The 15,511-nt window shown below is 46.1% G+C and overlaps 1 protein-coding gene and 1 pseudogene across 4 annotated transcripts in view; both read left to right on the top strand.

Annotated features, from left to right (window-relative positions):
- PDE1C (phosphodiesterase 1C) overlaps positions 1–15,511 on the top strand; it is a 653,560-nt gene that overhangs the window by 18,182 nt on the left and 619,867 nt on the right. The window lies entirely within an intron of this gene.
- On the top strand, positions 15,134–15,498 carry LOC108177223 (cytochrome c pseudogene; annotated as a pseudogene).

Below are 15,511 nucleotides of genomic sequence, written 5' to 3'. Positions count from 1 at the left end.
GGGGGAGAGATGGGGAGAGAGACGGAGACAGGGACAGAGAGAGAGAGACGGATTTGGAGGGAGGGCAGAAGGGGGGGCTGGAGGGGGGCAGAGAGAGAGATGGAGACAGAGACGGAGAGAGAGATGGAGATGGAGACGGAGGAGGGAGGGAGGGAGAGAGATGGGGGGGGAGACAGACAGAAAGATGGAGAGAGATGGAGGTGGGGGCAAGGAGAGACAGAGACGGTGGAGATGGTGGGGGGAGAGACAGGGACTGAGGCAGGGGTGGGGAGAGACAGGGAGACAGGGAGGGGGAAACAGGGAGGGAGAGGGAGAGGCAGGGAGGGAGAGGGAGAGGCAGGGAGGGAGATGGAGAGACAGGGAGGCAGGCAGGGAGGGAGAGGGAGAGGCAGGGAGGGAGATGGAGAGACAGGGAGGCAGGGAGGGAGGGGGAGAGGCAGAGGTGGGGGAGAGGGAGAGAGAGACAGAGACACAGAGGCAGGGAGGGAGAGGGAGAGACAGGGAGGCAGGGAGGGAGGGGGAGAGAGACAGAGACGGAGAGGGAGAGGCAGAGGCAGAGATTGGGAGAGAGATGGAGATGGAGACGGAGACGGAGGAGGGAGGGAGGGAGGGAGGGAGCCGGGGGAGGGAGGGAGAGAGAGAGATGGGGGGTAGACAGAGACAGAGAGAAAGATGGAGAGAGATGGAGATGGAGGCAAGGAGAGACAGAGACGGTTGGGGGAGAGACAGGGACAGAGACAGGGGTGGGGGGAGACAGGGAGACAGGGAGGGGGAAACAGGGAGGGAGAGGGAGAGGCAGGGAGGCAGGGAGGGAGGGAGAGAGGCAGAGGCAGTGGGGGGAGAGGGACAGAGACAGAGACAGAAATGCAGAGGCAGAGATGGGGAGAGATGGGGAGAGACAGAGTCAAGGTCTCTTCTAGTTGCTGGTTTACTCCTGAAATCCCTGCAACAGCCAGGACTGGGCCAAGCTGAAGTTAGGAGCCCAGAACTCAACTCTCACATGGATGGCAGAGACCAACTTCTTGAGCTGTCACCTGCTGCCTCCCAGGGTGCACCTTAGTAGAAGGCTGGAGTAAGGAGCCCGAGCCCGAGCCAGGAACTGAATCCAGTTACTCCAATATGGGATGCAGGTGTTCTAACTGCCAAAGCCTAACCCGCGTGATGGTTATTTTATATCAGATCTTTCCTTAGCTTATATCACCTAATTGATTTTAGTTGGTATATAAGAAAGTGGTTGGGCTTTTAGTAACTGCTTTATATTTTCTGTGCTTCTCTACCTTAGGGAGTTTTCCTATTGTTTGTAGTAGTCTTACTTGTCTGCTAAGCAGAGTTTTTCAGTTGCACAGCCATATTATAGTAATAGTTTTATATTATTTCCAGTTTTTATGCTTCTCATTTATTTATCTTATCTATTTATATTCAAAATTATATCCTAATTACCTCTGGGACCTGGTTAAGTAGTAATGGTTAGAGTGAGTCTTGTTTCTGACTTTATTAGAACACTGTGTTTGCAAGAATACTTTAAGGAGTTTGTGGAAAAACAGAATGAAAAGGCATACTCATTTTGTTGCAAAAATTGTTAATTCATGCAGTAACTTTTTCATAATACAAATTAACTTTTTGAAGACTCCTTGTAAATATGTGTATACATGAATCTTATGGAAATGAAAATACATTAGGGAATATAATGTTAATATATGTGTGAATATGGTATATACATGTATAAATAACTGTAATTTATACTTAAAAATTTACATGTTTTATATATGTATATATTTATAAAAGGAATTTTTCAAGGTTCCTATTTTGACTTTAAAAATAATCAAGGGGCCATGGCTCACGTCGCTGGCATCCCATATGGGCGCCGGGTTCTAGTCCCGGTTGCTTCTCTTCCAGTCAAGCTCTCTGCTGTGGCCCAGGAAGGCAGTGGAGGATGGCCCAAGTGCTTGGGCACCTGCACCCGTGTGGGAGACCAAGAAGAAGCACCTGGCTCCTGGCTTCGGATTGGAGCAGCTCCGGCCATAGTGGCCATTTGGGGAGTGAACCAATGGAAGGAAGACCTTTCTCTCTGTCTCTCTCTTTCACTGTCTATTACTCTACTTGTCAAATAAATAAATAAATAAACCAAACAAACATGAAGATTGAAGTCTGTTAAAATGCCCTTTCAGCCTCAAAGGAATCAGTATGAGTTTTAACCTTAGATGAATAAACATGAGTAATCAATAGATTTTCTAAGATTGGACCATCTATGCCTTTCTAGAATCAGCTTTACTTTGTAGGACATTGTTTTAATGTGCTATTGCATTGTCAATTAATGTTTAATTAGTATTTTTATTTAGCATTTCTGCTTCAACTTTTAAAGAAGTGTGTATTTGAAAGGCAGAGGGAAGAAGGTTGAAGAGGGAAGGGAGAGAAAGAAAGAAAAAGAGAGCTTCCATATGCTAGTTAACTTCCTAAATGCCCACGACAGCCAAGGCTGGGCCAGACTGAAGCTAGGAGTCCATAACTCAATCTGAGTCTCCCACATGGGTGGCAGGGACCCAAGCACTTAAACTATCACCTGCTGCCTCCCAGGGTGTGTATTAGTAGGAAGCTGGTATCAGGAGTAGACCTAGAACTCAAAACTGAGATGAGATTTAGGTGTCTCAACCAATGAGTGAGCTGCTATGCTAATACCCACCCTCTTAATATGCATTTTTAACAAACTTTTCAAAGATCCTTTGAATGCATGGAGTTCATGTAATTTTTTTCTGCACTAAACTTATCTTCTAATTCCATTTTATTCCAGAGAAGGGGCTGTGCACATTCCTTCTAGTTACCCCAGAATCTGATTTTGGATTCTGCTGTGTTGCTCTTTTCTTCCTTGTTCGTATATTCACCTGTGCATCACCCCAGAGATGGCCTCACTGGAAACTGCCCTGATTGTGTCATTCTCCCAAGACTGGATGGAGCAGTTTATAGGAGGGTTAGGGATACAGGAGGTGGGAGGCACTGAGCTCAGCATAGCACAGAACTTAACACTGTGTATCAAACTACGCTCAGGGAGGCCCTTGTTGCTTTGTTCCCTTCTCAGTCCTGCCCAGGGTCAGCTGCTTCAACCTCCTGAATTCTTTTTGTTACGGAAAGTTTTCTGATGTTCTGTATCCGGAACTTATCTTTTCAAAATTAATTGTTGTAAACTCCAGCAGTGATAGTACTGTGGGATGATGAAGTGCAGATAGAACACAATGGACAAGGTTTCCCTCCCTTGGTCCAGCTGGTTTTTAATTCAAGACATTTGCTGCAGATGGAGCAGAGTGTGGAGGTGGAGAAGGGATCCTTTGTTATTACTCAGAACTTTCTCAGGTTGATGCAAAGCATTCCTGCCTCTGAGCAGGACACTGTGTATCTTGCAGGCAGAGGAAGCATCCTGCAATCTCGGCCCCTCCCTTCCCTTTCCCACCCAGGTCACACCCCCACCTCCCGCCACCCCCACTCCCAACCCCCACCCCCACTTTTGACTGGAGAGGGTATCTCTCTGCCTTCCCGTCTCAACCAAGAAAAACCAAACAGTGACAACAAGCCCTGCCACAGTCCCCACACGTGCACACAAAACAGTACCTAGAAACCCTTCTGAGAAATACTGCTTTTCATCAACCTTGCAGTAATGCGACTTCAGCATCCTGTGCAATTGGATTTTCTGGATTCTAGTTTCCGCATGATGGTGGTTTGAGTGTAAACATCAATACGTTTTGCTGAATGAGAGAAGACTGTAGCCAACTTTGAATAGCTTTGTCTCCCTCCTTTGGGTACTAGAAATATAGGTCCCCAGTGACATCTGGTCTACTTGCTTATTGTTCACTCTACAGTTTACTGAGAGCATTGTTCTGGAGGATTTTACTTACAAGGGTAATTAGAAAGTTCATGGAACATGGGATTTGAGGCTGTCTGGTGGGGCTGGGGTCTGTGGACCCTTCATAAATAGGTAGAGTATTTTATATAAGCAGAATGCAAGTTTTGTGCAAACAAGCCACAAGCTGAGGCTGGGAAGCTTGTTTTGAGATCTGCCGGCATATTTCTCCACTGTAGCATCCTGTTTGGTATGTGTGAGACTGATTTTTAACCTACAAAACTTGCTCTGATAACTACCCTCCTCTCTGTGACTGGTAACAGGATTAAAAGATACATGTATGTTCGTCCAAAAACATTTAAATTCATGCATGAGGTGTTTTCAACAATTTCATGGAAAATGTATATTATGAAAAACTATGCATGGATTTCAAAAATCTTTGTATCAAAACAAACTTTTCTTTTCATTCCATATTCCAAATTTTCTGAAGTATGCTTGTATTCTCCTCAGCTAACTGGAGCCCCTAGGAAAGACTTTTCTCTCTTCGTGTTTTCCTTTTTTTTTTTTTAAAACATTTTTTTTTTTTTTTGAAAAGGAGAGTCGCAGAGAGAGGGAGAGAGAGAGATCTTTCATCCACTGGTTCCTTCCCCAACTAGCCTGAAGCCAGGATCTCAGAACCCCATCTGGGTTTCCCACCTGGGTTAGCAGGGGCCCAAGTACTTGAGCCATCTTCTGCTTTCCCAGGTACACTAGTGGGGAGCTGGATTGGAAATGCAGCAGCCAGGACTCCAGCCAATTCTCTGCTATGGGATACCAGCGTCACAGGGGTGGCTTAATCTGCCACAACCCTTTCCTGGGTTGTCTCATTGACCTGCAAGGTGCAATGGAGGAATTCATAGAAGGAGGCTGGTGGCACAGGGGTGGGGCACTAGATGAAGCCAGGATGCTTGTACTGACACATTGCTTCTCATCGGTTTTTTGGCCTCTGGAGGGCGAGACACTTAGCTTGTTGGTAGACCCATTCCTTCTCTATAAATATCTGTGAAGATATTCTCAGACCTGTCACATCTACCTCATGGGGTTGCTCAGTCTACAAAAGACTGTAATGGGCATTGAAAAGTATGCTGAGCTATACTGGATTATGACTTATTGATCTAATGAACGAAGGATGGATGTGCATCTAATGGATATGTAACTATACTAATAGTCTCTGACTTCAGTTTGCTCTTTACAGTGGGATATATCTTGAAAAGATCCTTTTACAAATCCTTTGAATAACTAATAAAGCATCAGAAACATCTAAGTGCAGCGTTGAGCTTATAGGAAATTAAGGGAACCTCCTGGGGGCCAAAGAAGTAAGTAGGTGGGAGGCTGCTGAATTCACTACATTTTTTTTTTCATTGAAATCTTTGAGAGGCAGAGAGACAGTTGATCTATATCTATTGATTGACCTACCTATCTACCTACCTAGCTTTCAAGAAACCCACTGTTTTACTTCCCAAATGCCTGAAAAGGCTGGGACTGGGCAAGGACCAATGTCAGGAACTGGAAACTCAGTTCAGGTCTCTGTAGGGGTCAGGGACCTGATCACCTGAGCCATCACTGCTGCCTTTAGGATCAGCATCAGTGAGAAGCTGGAGCCAGAGATGGAACCCAGGCCCTCTGATGGGGCATGCTGTGTCCTAGCTGCTAGGCCAAATGCTTGCCTTTACATTTTAAAATTAAATTTTATTTATTTTAAAAAAGATTTATTTGTTTATTGGAAAGGCAGAGTTAGAGAAGAGATGGAGAGGTCTTCCGTCCATTGGTCCATTCCCCCAGATGGCTGCAATGACCGGAACTGGGCCAGGCTGAAGCCAGGAGCTTCTTTTGGGTCTCCCACATAGGTGCAGGGGCCCAAAGCACTTGGGCCATCCTCCACTGCACTCTCAGGTGCATTAACAGGGATTGGAAGTGGGGCAACTGGGACCCGAATCAGTGCCCACATGGGATGCTGGCTCTGCAGGTCATGGCTTTAACCTGCTGTGCTGCAGCGTTGGCCCCCAATTTTTAAATCCAGTAACCAGGTTTTAACAACTCTGAAAGACACGAAAGGGGTCTGCATTGTGGTATAGTAGGTAAAGCCGCTGTCTGGGACGCTGGAATCCCACATAGCCACTGGTTCAATTCCCGACTGCTCCACTACTGATCCAGCTCCCTGCTAATGGGCTGGGAAAAACAGAAGATGGGCCAAATACTTGGGTCCCTGCCATTGACGTGGGAGACCTGGGAAAAAACTCCTGACTCTTGGCTTCATCTGTTGAGGCCATCTGGGAGTGAACCATTGGATGGAAGATCTCTCTCTCTCTCCCTGTCTGTCTCTGTAAGTCTGATTTTCAAATAAATAAATAAATAAACAATTTTTAAAAAAGAAGGGAGATAAGTCTTTAGTACTAATTTAACTGGAGAGTTGGAACCAAATCCTTAGAACTCCCTTCAAAGAATTTGCTAAGGGAAAATATATCCACCAGCTGCCTGTGGCGCTGGCACCCCACGTAAGTGCCAGTTCCAGTCTTACTGCTCCACTTCTAATCCAGCTCCCCGCTAATGCACCTGGGAAAGCAGCAGAGGGTGGCTCAAGAGCCTGCCTGGGCCCCTGTGACTCTGGCATTACATATTGGAGCACCAGTTTGAGTTCTAGCTGCTTCACTTCTGAGTTCTGGCTGTTTTGCTTCCAATCCAGCTTCCTGATAATGCGCCTGGGAAAGCATCAGAGGATGGTCCAAATACTTGGGCCCCTGCCGCCCCACATGGGAGACTTGGTGGAGCTTCAGGCTCCTGACTTCAACCTGGCCCAGCCCCAGCTGTTGCAGCCATTTGGGGAGTGAAACAGTGGTTGGACAACCTCTCTTTTTCTGTCTCTCTCTGCCTTTCAAATAAATAAATCTTAAAAAGGAGCCAATGAACTGCTGACTCTTCCCTTCTTCCCCCCACATTGTACAGTTGTGTTGCAGGGTTTGACTGTTTCTCTGTCTCAATCAAGAGAAACAACTGCAAGGAGCACCCCCTACCCCCCACCTCCACATATGGTGCACATGGACACAGAGGGTGGAGATTCCTCAGTGTCACTAATGTCACTGAGCAAACACAGCTGTTGAACAAACACTAGCATGCGCACCAGATGAGCTCTAAATTATGGAGAAAAAGATATTGGGTCAATACAAGGGAAACATTACTTACCAGAGCTACAAAGCCAACTGATAATCACCAGCGGCACAGAGGTGTTTGTCAAACAGATAATGAAAAGTATGCCAGCCAAGCCCCTGACTTTGACAACTAGAAAACATCTTTTGTTTTCCCTTCAGACTTACTTTGTAGGAAAATAAATTTTTCTTCTTGGGTAGAACAATGTAGTATCTTTTTTTGTTCTAAAGATCTGTTTATTTGAAAGGCAGAGTTACAGAGAGGCAGAGGCAGAGAGATCCTCCATTGGCTGGTTCACTCCCAGATCCAAAGCCAGGAGCTTCCTCTGGGTCTCCCATGTGGGTATAAGGGCCCAAGGACTTGGACTATCTTCTACTGCTTTCCCAGGCCATAGCAGAGAGCTGGATGGGAAGTTGAGCTGCCGAGTCTTGAAGCAGCTCCCATATGGGATGCCAGCACTGCAGACAGCGGTTTTATCCACTGTGCTACAGCACCAGCCTCAGTAACACTTTTTAAAAACCCATTCTTATATTCTAAAAGCTGTACCTATGAAATTTATATTTATTAAATAAAATCTTTCTAAAAAAATAAAAGCCCATTCTTCTCAGTTAATTTTCGAATGCAACACAATAAAAATGTCAACAAATGGCCAGCGCCGTGGCTCAACAGGCTAATCCTCCGCCTAGCGGCGCCGGCACACCAGGTTCTAGTCCTGGTCGGAGCGCTGGATTCTGTCCCGGTTGCCCCTCTTCCAGGCCAGCTTTCTGCTGTGGCCAGGGAGTGCAGTGGAGGATGGCCCAAGTGCTTGGGCCCTGCACCCCATGGGAGACCAGGATAAGCACCTGGCTCCTGCCATCGGATCAGCACGGTGCGGCGGCCATTGGAGGGTGAACCAACGGCAAAGGAAGACCTTTCTCTCTGTCTCTCTCTCACTGTCCACTCTGCCTGTCAAAAAAAAAAAAATGTCAACAAACTAGGTTTCACTAGCTCTCTAGCGACTTCTAATCTGACTCCACAGACATCACAACCATTTTTGAAAGCAATTCAGTCCTCCTTGGAAGACCGAATATCACTGGTTTTCTTTGGTGTCATTGGCATAAGAGATAAGAACCATAATTTCCCAAAGCTAGGAGCCCAGAATCCTACCCATGTCTCCCACATGTGTAGCAGGGGCCTGAGTACTTGAGCCATTATCTGGTGCTTCTCCAGGCACAATAGCAGGGAGCTGGATCAGAAACAGAGCATCTGGGACTTGAAGTGGCAGCCTGGCATGGGATACCAGCATTGCATGCAGTGCTTTAACCTGCTGTACCACAACCTCAACCCCTCACCCATTCTTGAGAGTGAGTAGTGTATCATATGACTACTCCTGCTGAATTGCCTGTTTCTTCTTTTCATGCTGACAATTTTTGCTTCCCGTAATTTGGGACTTTGTTGTTATATATGTAAATCAGGGTACTTCAAGAAGTTTGTGGAAAATGAAATTAAAGGATAAAAATAAAAAATATATTTTTTCCAACATAAAGTCCATGAAGTTCAAGATACTTTTGTAGGTAGTGATACGTCATTTAGTCCATCCCTAATTTAATCATGTCAATGCAACCTTTTGAAATATGATTAACTGAAGAGTAAAAGCGTGCACTTTTAAGTTGTGTTCACATGAGGAAAGAAGTCAGAAGGAGCCAAACAGTGACTGTAAAGAGGATGCCTATTGACTTCTCAGTGAGACTCTCACAAAACGGTTCTTGTTTGTTGAGGGAACTGAGCAGGAGCATGGATGGGGTAGAGAAGCAATCTCTGGTGAGGCTTCCTGGGGAGTCTTTCCACTAAAGCTTTGGCCAACTTTCTCAAAACTCTCTGATATTAAGCAGATGTTATCATTCTCTGGTCCTCCAGAAAGTCAACACTCAAAATGCCTTGAGCATCCCCAAAAAACTGTTGCTATGATCTTTGTGCTTGACTGGTTTGCTTTTGCACTGACATTGGAAAACTTTGTTCTGGTGCATGGTTTTAGGGCAGGAAGTTACAGCCTGAGAGGGATGCTGTGTGCCCTTCTGCTATTACATTTCAGAGAGAAAGGATATGGTAAGAGCCAAGTACAAACTGAGGGAATGCATGGAAGCATACCCCTTGGGTGGAATCTTTCAGACCTAGAAAGGACGTCAGAGCTCATCAAACCCATCTTTTTTTTTTTTTTTTTAAATGAAGCCTCAGAGAAGAAAAGTGACTTAAACACATTTGTAAAATTAATAAATGGTGGTTGGGACAGGTATTTGGTACAGTGATTGGGTTGCTGTGGGGGACCCCCATATCCTGCATTGGAGTGCATGGGTTTGAGTCCTGGGTCTGCATCTATTTTCTTTTTTTTTTTTAATCTATTTTCAATTTATGGCTAATGTGCACCCTGCCAGGCAGTGGATGATGGATCAAGTAGTTGGGTTCCTGCTGTCCATACGGGAGACCTGGATGGATTTCTGAGCTCTTGGCTTTGGTCTAGGCCAGGCCTGGCTGTGCGGGCATTTAGGGAGTGAACCAGTAGATGGAAGATCTCTCTCAAATAAAATAAGAATAATAAAAAAGAAAGCCATATCGTTGGAGAGTGAGTATATAACTCACATGGGTGGACCTGGCTTGACCTGAAATTGATGCATTCCATGCAGTTCCAGCATTTTCAACTTCCACTGTTGCATGAGCAGTCAGCTGTCCATCTAAATGATTGTCCTTTATTGATAGTCTGCCTTTTCTTTATACTTGATGTTTTGCAGTTTGGTATGATTTTCCATTTGTTATGTGTAGGATTTACTGGTCAACTTGAGAATACTTTAAATTTTTGGAGCCTTTCTGTCCCTATTGATCGATAAATTTCAGCTCTAAATCCATATGAGTAAAGGCTTGTGATTCAGAATTCTCCATGGAAACCTTGCCTAACGTTCTGTCCTAGTCTATCTAGAATCAGGACAAAAGTACTCAAGTTCTCTATTGTTTACCACATTCTGTGGGAAGATTTTTCTTTTTTAATCCACTGATGATGATATTTTGGAGGTTCTAGTGTCTGGTAAGACCTCTAATTGGGCCTCCCAGGCCATCTGGTTTGGGTTTCATTTCCTGGTCTCTTGTGCTCATGTGATCCATTAAAATCACTTCATAAACCACCAGGGATTGACACATGGCTCTAGAGAAAATGTGTTTCAGTATTTGCTTCTCTTTCTGGGTTTATGGTTTCTCATGGTTCCTGACCTCTGAGCATTTTTTTCTCTCTCATGCCAGCTCTGCCTTATATGTGAAAAAAAAATTAAAAAATTTTAAATAGTATTTTGGGCATTCTGTCCCAGGATTATTATTTTTTATTTTTATAAACAAGTCTGTCATTTTGTTGAAAGTAAAATAAACCTACTCATTCAACAAAATAGTCTGGCTATTGCACTGGGGCATTATCTTTATCACTACAGTGCAAGAATCATGAGGAATTCACAATCCATTAAAGGGGGGCAGGCATGAAGCCATTACATGCAATAAATGGATATAGAGAGATGATGGTCATATATCAGGCAGATGTGGAGGGACCAGGAAAATCTTCCAAGAGCTGGCTTGTGCTAGGTTTTGAAAAGAAAGGGTAGAGGAAGCTGAGTTAGTAGAAGCACGAAGGTATACAACAGTACTCTTCTAAGAGATGTACAGCCAGATCCATTGGCCAATCCAGTGTCTGGTTGTAGATATCAGTCCTGGTCTTGAGGAGCCCAGGCCAGCAGCAACTGTATGCCTTGTTCTGTTAACTTGGTGCCTCTATTTCCATGGTTTGTTTGATGCACAAGGCTGGGTCCATGCTGTGTTTGTTTCCCATGCCTGCACCTGGCTGGGACTTACATGAGTGTCTGGGATTGAAGTCCTGCCAAGTTCTTGCTGGTTCCCCTCGGCATAGTACCAACATGTGACCAGCATCTAGCTCGCTCTCTCCGCTCTCAGCCAGGTACTCCTTATAATCTGTTCTCATTTCATTTTCTTAAATACTCTGTGAAGGACATAGAGTTTGGACAAAGACCCAGGATGAGTTCTTCACCCCCCCCGCCCCCAGCAGGTTCCAATCATGCTTGTTTGTGAGGGCCCTTGGGAGAGCAATGCACAGGCCCAAGAAGGGGAGTGCCCAGACACTTCCTGATCCCACCCCATCACCCAGGAAATACTTCAAAGGCTGCCATAAAGGAGGAGATTTGGGCCATGACCTCTATGGTATCATGGAGGAGAACGAAAGCCTGCCTGTTGCTGGCTGCCGCGTGTTAGTCAACATTCCAGAGCTCTCTGCTGAGCCTCAGAGCTCTGTGTTCAACTGACTGCTTGGAATGTTCAGAGGAAGCTCGAAAGCACAGCATGCACAGAAACGAAGTCATCTTTTCCCCCAACACCTTCTGTGCCCTGGCTTGGTGAATGCCACCCTGCCGCATAAAGATGCCCAAGCTGGGAACCCGAGCACCCTCTTTGCCTTCCTGCCCCCTGAGAAGTCCTATCATTTCCTGTCTCTGCTAATTTATTCTTGGTCCAGTTGTCACTTCCTCAGCCCACTTCAGCTGGTGTCCTTGCCTCCTTGGTCATGCAATCTTCCAACCCATTTTCCAAAACTAGCAAAATGAGCACTTTATTTATTTTTATTTTATTTTATTTTTTTTTAATTTTTGACAGGCAGAGTGGACAGTGAGAGAGAGAGACAGAGAGAGAAAGGTCTTCCTTTTGCCGTTGGTTCACCCTCCAATGGCCGCACTGATCCGATGGCAGGAGCCAGGATCCAGGTGCTTTTCCTGGTCTCCCATGGGGTGCAGGGCCCAAGCACCTGGGCCATCCTCCACTGCACTCCCTGGCCACAGCAGAGAGCTGGCCTGGAAGAGGGGCAACTGGGACAGAATCCGGCGCCCCAACCGGGACTAGAACCCGGTGTGCCGGCGCCGCAAGGTGGAGGATTAGCCTATTGAGCCACGGCGCCTGCTCAAAATGAGCACTTTAAAACCTTAGCACTCAAAGGGTATTCATGGACCAGTACCATTGACGTCACACCAGAACTGATTTAAAATGCAGGATTCTAGGCCCCACCCAAGATGTACTGCATTTAACAAAACCCCCAGGTAATGCCTGACTACAGTAAAGTTTGAGAAGCAGAGCTCTAAAATCAATATCTAATTATATCTCTCTTTTTACAAAGTCCCTTAAGATTCTCTGCAGTCCACAGGAAAATCTACCGTCCTTTAAGTGATTCCCTGCAGCCCTTTAAGATCCAGCTGCTGTGTACTTGTGCAGTTGTATTCTCCTCATCTGACGCCTGAGCAACGGTCCACCCTGAATTCCCAGTTCTCCGGCAGGCTGAACTGTGTCTTACCCCCAGGCCTTTGCCTGTGATTTCTCCTCTGCCTGGAATGTTCTTTTTCTGAGACATCTCTCTTCTATGTGCTCCCATGGTAGCCTGTACTTCCTTTATCTTGCTCATTAACTCCTCTATTACTATCTACTTTTTCAGAATATATTTATGTGGCAGCTGTCTGTTTTGTGCTGGGATGCAGGTTGTACAGAATGTCGGATGGAAGACATTGTTTTCATGTCCATCGTCCTGTCTGCACTAGAAGTGTAGTCTACTCCTGAACCATGCTTACTGATTCACTTGTGCAACCTTAGAACATTGTCCTGGCACAAAATGATACTCAGTAGACTTGTTAATTGGATGGCGAGCTCCAACTCGACTGAGTATGGGATATAAAGGCATCATTTGTCAAGAGTCTCTCTCTCCTCTTTTTCAAAGATCTATTTATTTATTTGAAAGGCAGAGTTGCAGGGGGAAGGGGAAGGAAGGAGTCTTCCATCTTCTGGTTCACTCCCCGGATGGCTGCAACAGCTGGAGCTAAGCCGATCCAAAGCCAGGAACTTCTTCTGGGTACAGGGGCCCAACACTTGGGCCATCTTCTACTGTTTTCCCAGGCCATAACAGAGAGCTGGATTGGAAGTAGAGCAGCTGGGACTCCAACCAGTGCCTATTTGGGATGCTGGCACTGCAGGTGGCGGCTTTACCCACTATGCCAGAGCGCAGGCCCCAAGAGTCTCTGAGTTTGGGCCAGTCTACATGTCCAAGCTTCTCAGATGAGTGGGTAGGTGGGTAGCAGATACGCCTTTACTTCCCCTGATCTGAATGGGTTCAGAAAGGCCTCATCTTAGAGGGAATGGAGGCTGTGGGGACTATTATCTCACTTTAAAGGTGCATGAACCGGGTGCTGGCACTGTGGTACAGCAGGTAAAGCTGCTGCCTGCAGTGCTGTCATCCCATATGGGTGCTGGTTGGAGTCCCAGCTGCTCCACTTCCGATTCAGCTCTCTGCTATGGCCTGGGAAAGCAGTAGAAGATGGCCCAAGCCCTTGGGCCTCTGCACCCACGTAGGAGACCCAGAAGAAGCTCCTGGCTTCAGATCAGTGCAGATCTGGCCGTTGTGGCCAGTTGGGGAGTGAACCAGTAGATGGAAGACCTCTCTCTCTCTCTCTCTCTGCCTCTCCTTCTCTCTCTGTGTAACTATGACTTTCAAATAAAAAAAAAGGCATGAACTGAGGTTCATAGAAGCTAGATGACTTGCCAAGTTACACACATTCTGAGTTGGAGCTGGAACTTCATCGCAGTTGTGCTTGACTCCAAAGCTGGGACTCTGTTTTCAGATTAAGGAACTGAGTAAGGGTCAGGTTGGCCTTTTCTGTCCTGATTGATGGAATGAAAATCCATGCATCCATTCACCATCTATCCATCCTTCTCATAACTATAGTTCGTATTTTAGGCATTTTTCATTCAAACAGCAACCATCTCTAAAGTCCTTCCTGGTCTTTCCACTGACAGCAGCCTCCCCAAGGAGACTTTTTTAGAGCCTGCTACCTGGGGTCTGAAGCCACTCTGCTTCTCTGTAGAATGGCAAATCTGGAACAGATCTCCCTTGAGGTCAGTCAGTGCCATTCTTGTTTCACCAAGGCTCAGAGAACAGAGTGAATTATCCCCAATCATACAGCAAATAAATGACTGAGCTGAGACTCCAACGTTGGCCTTGGAGCAGTAAGTTCAAGGCCCTGAGCTCTGGGCTTCACTAATGAGTATGCCATAGGTGTTCGGCTAATGCTTGTTGACTATCGTGTGATTGATGCTTACTGCTAAGAGCTTTTGCGGTGCATGTAATGACTCAGGCCTCAGTCATAGGCAAGTCCCTGGTGATTTTTAGTAAGCATAAGAGAAGTGGCTGCCTTGAACTGTGATTATCTGTTCTAATTCCTGCAATTAGTGTCAAAGATAATAGCTTGATTGTTATTATTAAATGTAAATGGGAGCAGTCCTGAGCCGCCCCGATGCAGCTGTCTGTTAGGTTTGCACAGAGACACCCTCTGGCTGAGGCCCCAGCTCATGACTCGTGTGTGTGTGTGTGTGTGTGTGTGTGTGTGTGAATGTGACACTCGCGGCAATGTGCTGCAGAGCTGTCTACCCCCATTGTCTCTGAGAGGCAGGAGGAAACCACAGACATGGCCACACAACACAAGTGTCTGGCTGGTGATGGTGAGGCAGGAATGGTGGAGAACGCAGGTATGGGAGTCCCATGAATAGGTTCACTTTGTACTCTGGCCTTTGGCAAGTTTCTGCACTTAAAATCTGTGAAGAGGGTTTGATAATACCCATTCCATAAGATGAAGTGCTGTGCATATTGAAAGTGAATAGGAAAAGGTGCAGAACCACACTTGGTGACTAGCACATTAGGTTAGCTGGCAGGAGTTTGTGGGTAGCCTTCTTCCCATAGGTTATTTTCAGGCAGTTGTTGGGCTGTTTACCATGTTCCAAGGGGTGATCAGATAGAAGACTGGCATGAGGCTTCTAGAATGGGCTCTGTACATATATTAGACGGTCAGCATCAGAAGGTCTCTCAGCTGGATCCTGGGGACAGGGACACAGCAGACGGGCCAAGACAGAGACTTAGGAGTCTTTTTCCAAAGAGCAGAACAGGGATGCAGCTACCAGAAATGGGGTGAAGAGGGGGACCATCTCTCAGAGCAGGGCTGAGCCCTATGGGCAGAGTTGGGGTGACGGTCAGGGTCAAGGTGCTGGAGGGCAGGTCAAGAAAGCCAGAGAGAGTGTGCAGGCATCCTGCTTCCTGATTGGGGTCTCTAAAGTGTGAGCAACTATGAGCAAGTTGGAAATGGATGATGTTGAGAAAAGCAGGAAGATTTTTGTTCAGAAATGTGCCCAGTGCCACACTGTGGAAAAGGGAGGCAAGCACAAGACTGGACCAAATCTCCATGGTCTGTTTGGGCGGATTCTCTTACACAGATGCCAACAAGAACAAAGGCATCACCTGGGGAGAGGACAATCTGATGGGGTATTTGCAGAATTCCAAGAAATACATCCCTGGAACCACAATGATCTTCGCTGGCATTAAGAAGAAGAATGAAAGGGTAGACTTGGTAGCTTACTTCAAAAAAGCTAGTAATAAGTAAGAGTTGGCCACTG

Source organism: Oryctolagus cuniculus, chromosome 16, assembly GCF_051225735.1.
Source record: "Oryctolagus cuniculus isolate XC-2025 breed Fujian yellow rabbit chromosome 16, ASM5122573v1, whole genome shotgun sequence".
Classification (NCBI taxonomy): domain Eukaryota; kingdom Metazoa; phylum Chordata; class Mammalia; order Lagomorpha; family Leporidae; genus Oryctolagus; species Oryctolagus cuniculus.
The sequence above is the reverse complement of the archived record's forward strand: the minus strand, read 5'-3'. Positions and strand labels throughout refer to the sequence as shown.